This window comes from Tiliqua scincoides, chromosome 6 (assembly GCF_035046505.1).
Source record: "Tiliqua scincoides isolate rTilSci1 chromosome 6, rTilSci1.hap2, whole genome shotgun sequence".
Taxonomy (NCBI): Eukaryota; Metazoa; Chordata; class Lepidosauria; order Squamata; family Scincidae; genus Tiliqua; species Tiliqua scincoides.
In genome coordinates, this window is record NC_089826.1 from 31,278,220 (window position 1) to 31,290,723 (window position 12,504).

Consider the following 12,504-nt stretch of genomic DNA (forward strand, 5'->3'; position numbering starts at 1 on the left):
TAGTGATCAGCACCAATGCCCCTTCTGTATCTGGCAAGAGGAACACACAATTGTACTGTCACAGGCTGTGAGAAGGCCCTTTTCCCAGGTGCATTCTCCTATGTGATTGCATTAATTGGTGTAGTAATCTGTGTAATTCATATAAACACTGTAGTTGCTATGTATACTGTATATGGATGGTTTCTGTATCTAGCAGTCTTCTGTACCAACTCTTCAAACATATCGTGCAATATGTTGAATGTGGTAGCATTTCTACACATTATAATTGAGGATTTCAAGATCTAAGCATTTCCACGGATGGGTTAGTTACTTTTCTGTTCAGCCTAATGAGGAGTACTGATTTACTCGAACACTTGCATATTCCCTCATTGGGCTAATAAAACACCACTGTATTTCTATGTGTAAATTCTGTAGGTGTTTTATACTCTGCAAAGCTGATTATTGCTTGTGAGTTAAGAATTGCAATGCCTTTGATTCAGTTTAGGCTTTGGGGGTATTGAAAGTTGTATGAACAAATGGTGAAGCATTCAAACAGTGATGTGCAGTCTGGTTTATTTGCAAGCACTGTCCCCGCCTAACAATAATAGTAATAATACTATTAATGTGTTTTAGCTTTCCATTGTGTATTTTAGAAAGCACATTGAGGAAAGAGTTTTAAGAACACTGTCATTGATTCTAAAATGGAGCCTTATGCTATTGCAATAGTGAGATAATACTAAGACCAGAAGATTAAAAGTTGATAGTTCTTGAGTTTCATGATAAAGTCTTGTGCTCTACAAGAAACATTCTAACACTATACATTCGTGGAATTTACTGAACTGAAGCCAATCTTGTGAGTGCTTTTAGTCAGGAGAAAGATGGCAAGTACTGGAGGGGCATTTCTGCAAGACCAGTCAGCTTGTGGTGGCACTGCATTTTAGCCTTTTGTAAAGATCTTGCAAGTTCCTCCTCAAAGCCAGCTGTGCATTTAAAGGGCAGGGATTTAAATAGCCATGTATTATTGAAGCGATGATTATTTTTGCATACTAATATTTAATTCTTTTAACATCTGAATTTAGATGTGCTTCCCCCTACACAGGAACACAAGTGTGCAGTCTGCAAGCAATTTTTTAAAAGCCTAGATGAATGATAATTTGGGAACATCTGACTTTGTGTGGCTTAACTTGAAAGCTAGCCACACTGATTCTTTAAAGCCCAGGACTGTATCCTAAGAAAGTTGGTCATAACGAAGGTTCATTGAAATGAATGGGACTTAAGTCAATCGTGACTTTTAAAATTGATTTCAGTGGTGCTTGGTCATGATTGTCATTCTTGGGATACAAGCTCCGGAATGCTTGACTTGGTGGTGGTAAGAAAAGAGAGAGCTGGAAAGTAAACATGTTAAGACAGTGGAGAGAGATGGAAATACCATGCCTGACTGATTTGTGTTCTGATTTGCAAAGCACTTCTGGTGGAACATGCACACACAAAGGCCATATGGAGCAGGTATTTTCTTATTACGGACTATTTTACACAACCAAGTTGGCATGTTGAGAGTGTTGTTTGGGTGTATTAGCAGAATTTGCAACAAAGTGGCATAATTGATGTGAACTGAGTTTTAAAATGGGCACTTGGTGAAGCAATAATACAAACAATTCAGGAGTCGCTAAACTCTATACAGAATCACTTGTGTGCTTAACCCCCTCCCCCCAATTTGGAATGAATGGACCTGTCCTGTCCTGACTCACAAAAGTGGAGGTGAGAAGATGAAGACGATGGCACTAACCAACTCTTGTTCATGATTTATAGGTGTTGACTTCCAAGTGTTCGATCTGTTGCATTATATTCATTTTTAAAGTATTTCCTCCTGGGTTCTTAATACGCTTTATGGAACAATGCTTTGTTTTTCATTATGCAGCTAATGATTGTGATTTGAAAAACAACTTAGAAACAATAAGTGAAGAACTGGGTAGGCTAATTCAAAGGGGCCGTTTGAACAAAGATAAATGAGAATATGATAAATTTTTGTTCAAATGTTGTTCCACCAGAGCACCTTATTTGATCAGTTCTTAGGGCTCAATCCCATGCTTTCCTGCTGTATCCTGCAAGGCCCAGAAGCAGCCGGAGGTGACCTTGGGTAAAGGAACTTTGGTTCCCTTACCCCATATAGAGCCCCAGTGGCCCCAATGGGTCTACTCAGATCTGCACCAGCTTTTTAGATGGCACAAACCAAGGAGTCCCATATCAGGCTCCATGGCTTGGGAGGGAGTATAGGATTTGGCGGCAGCCTCCCCCCCTCCAGGGCCCAATCCACTGTCCAGCCTGCCTTCTCTCAACCCAGCTCTGCCTCCTACCTGCCTTCCCCCCTTCCTGAGAAGCCTTCCTGCTGAGTTATTGGGGGAATTCACCACTCTGTGGTGCCACTGATCAACCATCGAGCACAGAGACCCAGTGCCAACTGGTGCTGGCCTCTCCACGGGTGCTCCATATGTCCTGCAGTTGCCAAAGTCCCATATGGCACTTTTGTGACACCCAGCACTGGCACAGAGGCCGTTAGGATCAGGCTGCCCAAAAGGTTTCAGGTCCAAAGATGGTCACCTTGTTTCCTTCTGGAGGGCACTGCATGATCTATTTGTTTTAATTTCCTGCACTTATGTGATGTCACACTAATTCATGCTTTGTGTTTTCAAATATTTAATATTTTCTATATTCTGAGAAATTGCACACTGGGAAGATAGCCCTAATACAATGTTTCCAGTAAAAAGTGCTAGGAGGGATTGACACCATACCTTATAATGCTTGCTCACAGATTGAGAAAAGTGTAACCTTCCTGCTCCTCTGAATTTTTAAATCAAATTGCAGACACTACAATTCATATTAGAAACAGTTACACCTGATTCAACTTGAACCATATGCACAAATATTAAGTAGTGAAGCTCTCATGGAAACAAGGGAATATAGTGAAGACAACTCTTGTCATGCACCTGATCTTAGAAATTTGAGTGATACAGAATTATAAAGCATTCTGTGTTATAAACCACGGGTGTCCAAAGTTTTTGGCAGGAGGGCACATCATCTCTCTGACACTGTGTTGGGGGCCGGGGGGAGGGAAGAATTCATTTACATTTAAAATTTGAATAAATTTTCATAAGTTTACATAAATGAATATGTTAAAGATGAACTTATATGAACGAATGAAGGTCTCACAATATCTCAAGGCCTATAAAAGGCCTTGCACAAAGCAAGGCTGGCCTTTCCTTTGCTGTTGCTACTGCGTCACAGATGTGAAACAGCAAGCAGTGGAGGAAGCCCTCATCCCACAGCTGACGCAAGAGGTCAAACAGTCGCCCTCATGCTGAGAGCAGTTGCATTGGGCCAGTGCGGTCTCCAACAAATCTCTGGAGGGCCAGAGGCTCATTGGAGATTGGGGGCTCCCTGAGGGCCACATTGAGAGGCCTCAAGGGCCACGAGTGGCCCCAGGGCCGGGGTTTGGGCACCCCTGCTATAAACTGAACACTCTGCTACCTATGGTATATAATTACAAAATGAAGTACAATTAAACATTGTGAAATGCCTGGGTAAGTAAGGCTGCAGTCCTTTGCACTCTTACTTGGGAATGTGTTCCACAGAGCATAATGAATACTATTTACTGCATACTAAGTAAAGATGTATCTGATTCACTTCCAGAGAGGTACTTGATAATCAGCAAAAAGCCAGTAAAACCTCTTTTTGGATCTGTTGAAATGGACTGTAGTTCAGGAAAGCTTATGCCATAGTGAATTTGTTAATCTTAAAGGCACCACAAGAATCTTATTTTATGCACAGAATTATGCTGTAGAGTCATGTGCAACACAGTCCCATGTGCGTTCACTGGGAATACCCCCCCCCCTCGTAAGTGTGTTTTGAGACAGTAACTTAACTAAGGTAGGGATCCTGTGACTGACAAAGGGCAAAATCCTAACCAGGTTTACTCAGAAGTAAATGGGGTTTACTATCAGGAAAGTGTGGTTAGGATTGCAGCCTTACTGTATCATAAGCATCCATGCATCCTGTCATAAAAGAAATGTAGTGAAGAATAGTTCTTGGGAATTGAATGGCTACTTTCTCATCTGCTCACTGGCCATTTCCCAGCAATATGTTGTTGTTTATTTGATTTGCAATCTGCCTTTCTCCCTGAAGGGCACCTCTGTTGTGCCTCTCTATCTGTTATTAAAAGACTGAGCTTTGCTTCTGCTTAATCTTGTGACTGCTTGCAAAAGGAGGAATAAAAAGTAGCCAGTAGCGGGAAAGGTAAAGGACATATACCTTCCATCAACATTTTTTAAAAAAATGTTACAAATATAAATTACGTTCTTGTGATCTCCCCAGTGTGGTCTCCAAGGCTGCATTGGCTTTACAAGGTTCACAGCCTATCTTCTTTTTGGGATCACCAGGCAAGACATCTGGGAAAGCAACAATGCCCCTGGGCATTTGGCTTTTCTGTATGGGCGGACGAGACATACATAATACATGTTAGTTTCAGGAACCAATGCCCAGATCTCAGAGTCTTTTAATTAAAAAGCTTTTATTTCCACAAATTTATTCTGTGGTCCTTCTTCCAACAGATCTGCCTTGGATTTCTAATGGGGAATGTTTTAGCAGGAATGTAGCCTTTTGTTACTATGAATAGTTCAGGGCAGATTAGCGCTATGCCAATTTCCTGTTGCCTTTCAGAACTGCAATCTGAGCCCTATTTGCTTCTGGCTCTTGCACAATTGAAAACAATGGGTGGCTTCTTTCAGGTTTCACTTCAGAGCTCTTAGGAACAGGGGAAGTGGCTAAAGCCCTACTTTACAGGTAATTAACAATAGATAATGTTTGCTTTCCTTTTTTTTTTTTAAGAGCTGATAAAAGCTAGAAAGACCCTCCTGTCTCCCAGTATAAAGGCAGCAGTGGCTTCCTGTTGTCACTGTCTTTGCATTAGTAAACTGGCACTGAATATCTGCATGGGATTTATATTAGACTGACCCTCGCACACACACTAACCAAAGCAGCAGCACAAAAATAAGGTTAGAAAATGTAGCATAACTAAGGAAGGCTGTGCTTTCTTATTTTCATCTCCATGAAACTTTTTAGGTTTGTTTTTTATGACACATAATTTTAATCATGTGATTAGTAGGGCAGGTAGGGCTATTTTTTTTTTTAACCAAGCTGTGTAGAACCACTTCAAAGATTTATTTCCAATAAAGTACATACTTGCTGAATTCTATTAAACATTAAACAAAGACCACTGGTTATTGTATAAACTGATGGTGAGCCTAGAAAGTGAATGAAACATTTGTTTCCTTCCTGACTGCAGTCAACTATGCTATGTGGGTAAGCAGATCTGCCACCCCCAGCACGTATGCAAATAAGCTTGCCCATTCAGCTCAGTGGTGAGGCAGCTCCTTCTGCTGAAGTGAATGGGGAATCCCATGTACTCATTTGACCTCATTTGAAAACCACAAAGGATTGATGGAAGGACTATCCATCCAAGGACCTATGAGAGGGGGTAAAGGGGGTAATTTGTACCCAGGCCCAGGGTCAGAAAGGGGACCCAAGAGCCAAAGGAGGGGGCCGAGAAATTTCCTGGGATCTTCCATTTTTCAATCTCACCCAGACTCACTGCCCATGCTGCGGCAACTACTGCCACAAGCCATACACATCAGGCCCAGGAATGCATACATTCCTTAACAATGCCACATTCAGGAGGAAATGGACCTGCTACAGTAGCTCTTTGGTGTGTGGATCCACTTCCCATGAAGGAATATAGAGGAGCTCAGGGACACGGCTATGGAACTACAGGACACTTTCCATTCTAGTGTGAGCCTAAATACAATGATGCAAATTATGCTAAGTGTGGCACATTTGTGACAGTGCGTGCTGGCAAGGGGGGGGGAAACCACTCTAAAGTCGCTTTCTAAACACAACAATGCTAATCTCCTGCAACAAATTCTATATTTGAAAGATTTTAGAGAGACTTAGGAGTGTGTTTGGTTTTCTGTATACTGTATCTAGCTGCCAATGCCAAGCAGGCACATAGACCTGAACTCTGCATTGGGAAGATTGGTAGAACCAGGCTCTAAAGACTATTCTGGCTGTTGCCACTTTCCTCCTGCCTGTTTTGCCCCCATTCTGCCCACTCCCATTGCCACCCCCCACTCTGTTTGACCCCCTCCCTCTTTGGGAAGGGGCCCAAAAGAGACTTTGTACCCCGTGATAAAATTCCTCTCAAAGGTCCTGTGATGGAAAACATTGTCTGGTATTGTCTGCACTGTAAATATCTGGGAAATTATGTTAGCAGATCTGAACATTTTAGCACGCTGAAGTTGAACAAATGTTCTTTTTCAACCACATTTTAAAAGTGTGTCTAACAATCCCAACAGGATAGTTTTGTTCCACATTTAAAAATCTGAATTTACTTGTGGAGTAAACACTGCACTCAATTTGTTACTTTTCTACATCATTACTTTTGTGTTAACATCCCTGCATTTCCCCTGTGATTCTAATTTAATCTCCATAAGTCTGGAGGAATGAGGTTAGCTACATAACAAGTGTAGGTGCAATGGCTTGCAAATCCCTGTTTGTCAACTTAAATGCTGTACAGTACTTACTGGGCAGCCAATCCTGAGCTGCCCGGTGCGTGAGGCTGCCGCAGCATCCTAAACATACTGGGCAGCTGGCTGTAGCTCCTGCAGAGAAGAGGACATTTGTCCCCTTCCCTTGAGTAAGGGAAGCAGCCCCACAATGACTCTGCACAGAGTAAGGTTCCCTCATGTTGGGTTGCTAGGCCCAACATTGGAGTCCTGATCCAGGGGAGCTGAGCACCACCGATTCTGCCCACTCCCCCTGCCGTGCCTTCACCCTGCCCACCCCGGTACGCCGCCTCCGCTCCTCCCCCCTGCCCCAACTTACCTCTCTGCTGCCCAGCACTTTGAGTGAGCACCGGGGTGGCAGACCACTGGCCTCCAACCACTGCTATCCCAGTTTGGGCTCGTGCTGGGCCAGCGGTAACGCCTGCAAATGTGCCTCTTGGCACATTTGCGACAGTGCGTGCTGGCAACGAGCCGGCAAGCAACTGCTCTGAATTGGGCCCTTAAAGAGGTAGCAATGGGGGAAAAAAACCACCCTTAAGTCACTCTCTTCATCATAAGTGAATGTAATGGGAGCAACCAACAAGAGGCCAAGAGCAATGGACTGTAAAGCAGTGACTCTGCAACAGACTTTGCTGTCTGTCTAAATGCTGTAATTCCCTGTTCGGGTCCCCACAGGATGAGTGCCTTCCTATCGTGTGTTAAGTGCCGTGACTCACATCTGTCTGTTGTGATTTATTTTCTCTCTCATTTCATCTCCTCGGGGGACGATCACATGTACAAGTGTAGGGGTTTGTTTGATAGTTTTAAAATAATGTTTTGGCTCAATGGATTTTTTGGGTTGTGATTGTTGCTGGGGCATATTTTTGTTTTCTGAGATGGAGGATATTAGTAGTTTCTTTCAGGAGCATGTTGCTGCTGGACATCTTATTAGTGATGTTGGACTAAATAAATGTGGGGCTGTCTAACATGACTTGACTATGGATCCTGGGCATGCTGTTAGCATTTCTATGCTGCACAAAGAACTTTGCATGTTTACAATTGTATCTGTTATGGGAATATTTTAATAAAATAAGCATAGACTTAATAGTGCTCTGGTGTTTTAAATTGGTATCATAATGGTGTCCAAAAGAAATAAGTTTCCATGAGCTTCATGAAGACAAATAAATTTTTCTGCTTCAACTTATTGTTTAGAGAGAGTACTTTAAAAGACCCTTTAGAGAGGTGTGAAAGCCAGGTGACTGTCATGCACTTCTGGACCATACTGCAAATGGGCACTGGTGCAGTGTGCAAAGCATCAGTGCTCCATCAGTGCTGGTAAGTTGATGGCAAAGGTGTGCTGTGGGTGGGGAGGGGTAGGGCAAGGGGTGTTTCATGAAGGATGGGGAAGGACAGAGGACAGGGAGGACGAGGATCTCAGTGACACCAGGATGCATTAGATCCTATTCCTTCTTTCCCAGGCTGTCCTTCCCTTTTTCTCTCCTTGGATGCACACCAGCAAAATGGATGGCATACTGGCTGGTGACATAGGTCTGAGGAGACCCGCAGGCAATCAGGCACCCTACCAGGCAAGTAAAAAATAATTACAGGTGTGTGCCACTTAACAACGGGGATATGTTCTCCAATCCCTGTTGTTATTCAATTAGGTCATTAAGTGAACATTCTGTCAAATCTATTGCCATTGTTGTGTAAACAAACCCTCCCTGCCATGCATAGCTGGCTGCCCAATTGCCCCAGCACCACCACTGGGTACAGCACTCACTCCATCAGCATAGCTGCATTGGCAACAGTGGTGCAGGGTTGGATTGGACAGTAAATCATCTAAATGATTTTCAGTTGAGTCAGTACATACACAGCACATTCTGTTGCTAGCCATCAAGTATACAGTGATGGGAAATCCTATGATGTACATATATTGGTGAAGGAACCTTAACTTTGCCCACTGAACTGCACTGATTTTTCAGAATCTATTTGCATTTTGTACAGCTATTTTCAGGAGGCGGGGGGGAGGGGAGGCCAGACCAATGCCAAATATGCTGCTGCGAATGTCCTTTCACCCTAAGGGTCATTCACTTCTAGTACACTGAGGCACGGTGAGCCCAGATTGAAACCCACATGTAAAGGCCACTGGAGCAACACATAAGCATAGTGAAAAAAGGCTGCTTGGTGTTTAGAAAGAATCATTTTGCAAGTCTGAAGCACAGAGAATAGTAAAAGCTGCTTGATTTTATTAAAGGCAATAAGCTGACTGAGGCTGGAACTTTGGGGCCTCAAAGGCTGTGTTATACACTTTTTGGAATTTAGTTTAGATAACAGCATTAGGCAATGGCTGGAGATGCAAGACTTGGCAGAAGTTAAACACACCTGTGTCCCCCAGAAAAACTCTGTAACTATACTTTCATGCTGTAAGAGCAAAAGCATACATATGGAGACCAAGTAACCTTTGATACCAAACCAAAGTATGTACCCAAAGTAAAAGGTCACAATAATTATATAGAATTAAGACATAGAAGTCAAATTGCTTTATTTTAGTGAAACTGTTAAAGGAAGTTTAAAGGTCTTTGCTTCACAGAGGTTTGCAGAGGGCCCCACAGTGTCTTACTAAAACCAGGAGAAGAAATGCAGAAGAGATAAGACAGGTGGTCCAAGGCCATCCTAATTAGGATGAGTCTGAAGGGGATGAATGCCAAGAAGTGAGTTTGAAGTTCTGCCAAAAATGAGGTCTTCACACCTGTGTTTGTTTTTGTGTTCTCCTTTAATGAGGGTAGTCTAAACCTTGTCAAAACAATTTTTAATTGAATTGAAGGATGTGAAAAAGGGTCAACAATGGGTCAACACCGGATAGATGATGTTATAGCACACTCTACTGGTTTTTGAGAACTTTGTAATTCAATATGTTTAATTATTTCATTTTACCTTTTATGGGAACTGTAACCTGAAACAAGCCTATCAGGTGTCTCTAAAGTTATCTATAGCCTATTAAGTGTCAGCCTCATCTACGATGTCAAACTTCAGCCAATGGGAAGTCTAAATTTTCAAACAAAGAACCCAGAATGGTATAAAGGGTCCAGTTAATATTGAGAAATTGCTCTCATGCTTTGGACACTAGTCCCGTTTGCAATGAAATAAAAGCCTGCAAACCTTCACTCCTGAGTACCGAGATTTCTTGAGTTGCTTTCTTCAACCTTGCAACAGACACCACTGTGACCTTCTGCACCTGTACGTCAGTAATAAATCATCCACCTTCAATAGGGAAAGCAGACCTCTGCCCCAAGCCTTCCCCTGTAGTGGTGGGGGGGGGGAGGGCTTACAGGTGGTGAGGTTTGGCCTGCTTTCATGTTTAATTATTATTATTAACAGTATTTATATACTGCTTTTCAACTAAAGTTCACAAAGCGGTTTACAGAGAAAAATCAAATAACTAAATGGCTCCCTGTCCCAAAAGGGCTCACAATCTAAAAAGATGCCAATGAATACCAGCAGACAGCCACTAGAACAGACAGTGCTGGGGTGAGGTGGGCCAGTTACTCTCCCCCTGCTAAAAAAAGGAGCACCCACTTGAAAAAGTGCCTCTTACCCAATTAGCAGGGGTTGAACAGCAGGGTTGAATTAGCAGGGTTTAACATCCCATAATACAATATATGTTGCAGTGATGATAACTGAACCCTTTTTTGTATATATCCGGAATTTTTTGTTCTTCATAAAATGGTGTCAGAGACACATTGGTAGACACCATAAATTTATACTATAAAAACAGATCAGTTCAAGTTCCTGCTTACTTGGACACCAAACTACTGAAAAACAACACTGCAGAAATACTTGAGCCTATCAAAACTGGAATGTAATATCCATTACACACACACACAGAGAGAGAGAGAGAGAGAGAGAGAGCGCACAGCACCAAGGAGTGGTGTACCCAATGGCTGCAAATGTCCGACGTACCCAGTGGGGGCAAATGCCCAGGATGCCAGGTTTATGGGGCAGAGCTGTGACCTGATCTCCCCCCCCCACCGGTTTTGTCGGTACGATCCAGAATCACACCGATCTGAGGGCTGCCCTCCTCTTCTTTAAAGAAAGGGTGGCCCTCAGAACAGCCGGGTAGCCAGCTAGAAGTGGCACTTGCCTCCTCTGAGCCTTTCATGCTGCTCATAAGTGGCATGAAAGGCTCCATCGGAGCTGCTGGAAGCACGCCCAGGAGGTGAGTGTCACTTCTAGGAAGTGAACACCACTTCCAGGAGGGAGACGGTGCTTGCCCCTTAGGTGATGCTTCCAGCAATGTGAAACAACTTTGATGGAGCCTGGGCTGCTTCCTTCCTCCCCTGCACATGCCCAATCTCATCTGATCTTGGAAGCTAAGCAGGGTCAGGCCTGGTTAGTACTTGGATGGGAGACCGCCTGGGAACACTGGGTGCTGTAGGCTTATACCATAGTCTTTCGAGACTGAAGGTTGCCAACCAACCTTTATTCAAAGGGGGAAAGGAGGCAGCAGCACAGAAGTAATTGCGGTGATGATGACATCACCACAATTATTTCAGGGTCAGGGGTGGCAAATGAGGGGGTGGCCCTGGCGGGAACATAAGAAGAGCCCCACAGGATCAGATGGGGCTCTTCTTATGTTCCTGCCAGGGCCACCGCCTCATTTGCAGCCCCTGACCCTGAAGTAATGGGAAAACCACTGACACAAATCTCACATTCCTAAATTTATTATTTTGAGATGCTTTCTTTTGGACTCCTATCACCACCACCACCAGCTCACATCATTAAAGTATACAAATACAATGAGTTGAATGTTAAAAAATCATCATAAAATCATTATCGCCATGGAAATATTACAACAAGAATGAGGTATCATTATAAATCATTACGAGATATGCCTTGCTTGCTTCTTTTCTCCTCTTCCTCACCAGGCACTTGGTGTTTCTATAGCCACTGGCTATGGTTTCTATGGGGAAGGGCACAGTCCACGCTTATGAAAGGCCTCGCGTCTCCAAAGGGAAAATATAGCATGGAAATTTTACAAAGACATGTCTCAACAACAAACTCTGACAAAATATTAATCAAATGTATTGAATATTACCCCAGTCTGAGACACAGGATAACAGGGACACTGTGTACTGAATTTAGCCACAACGTAAAGACTACTGTAATAGATTTTAGTAGGTCGCATGCCAACCCATAACTGCCTTGAGTTGGATTCCAAGCTTCTAATATGGTAGACCAAAGCTCCTAAGTCTGTTGATGTTAGGGCTGAAATTAAGAGCCTGTTTTAAAAATGTCTGGCTACTAATTTTCTCCTTAGATCACCAAATAAGAGATTTTGGATACATTAACATTTGTTCCTGCTTAGGAAGAATATGTGAGGCAGACAGTCATGGCCAATCATATAATTTTTTTATCAACAGTAGCTGTCTATTAAATAGTTGATGAGGCTTCTTTTGGATTAATCCTCCAACTAGCTGACACAGTGAAGAGGTCGCAGGTCTTGACTCACTTCATATTTTGTGAGAATATAACAAAGCAAACAACGTTTGGATTCCTTTCCATTCCTTTGTCTTTTCATTTCTGCTGTCATCACATGAGAGTTTTTCAGAATGCAATCCTAGGCGCTCCTTGGGCGGCGCAAGTCCCTTGTGCTGGCCCAGGAGTATCGCAGAGTGCCGAAAGATACGTTTGTGTCTCCTTGTGAGTCATACGGGCCAGTGCAAGGATTTGTGCCTCCGCACCGATACAGCCGGATAAGTTCACGCTGGCCTCCTTAGGCCAGCACAGAGGTTTAGGGAGGGTGGAGGGGGGAACGGAATGGATACATCCCAAGGCAGGCCAGTGGGCAGAATGGCTTGGGGAGGAGGATGGGACCAGCATCTGGCACTTAGGCTGGATCCTAACCCCTATCCCTGGACTGGTCGGCCTTACC

General features: G+C 43.3%; 1 pseudogene; it reads left to right on the forward strand.

Annotated features, from left to right (window-relative positions):
- Nucleotides 1-10,891: 10,891 nt before the first annotated feature.
- Nucleotides 10,892-11,010, forward strand: LOC136656583 (5S ribosomal RNA; annotated as a pseudogene).
- Nucleotides 11,011-12,504: the final 1,494 nt, after the last annotated feature.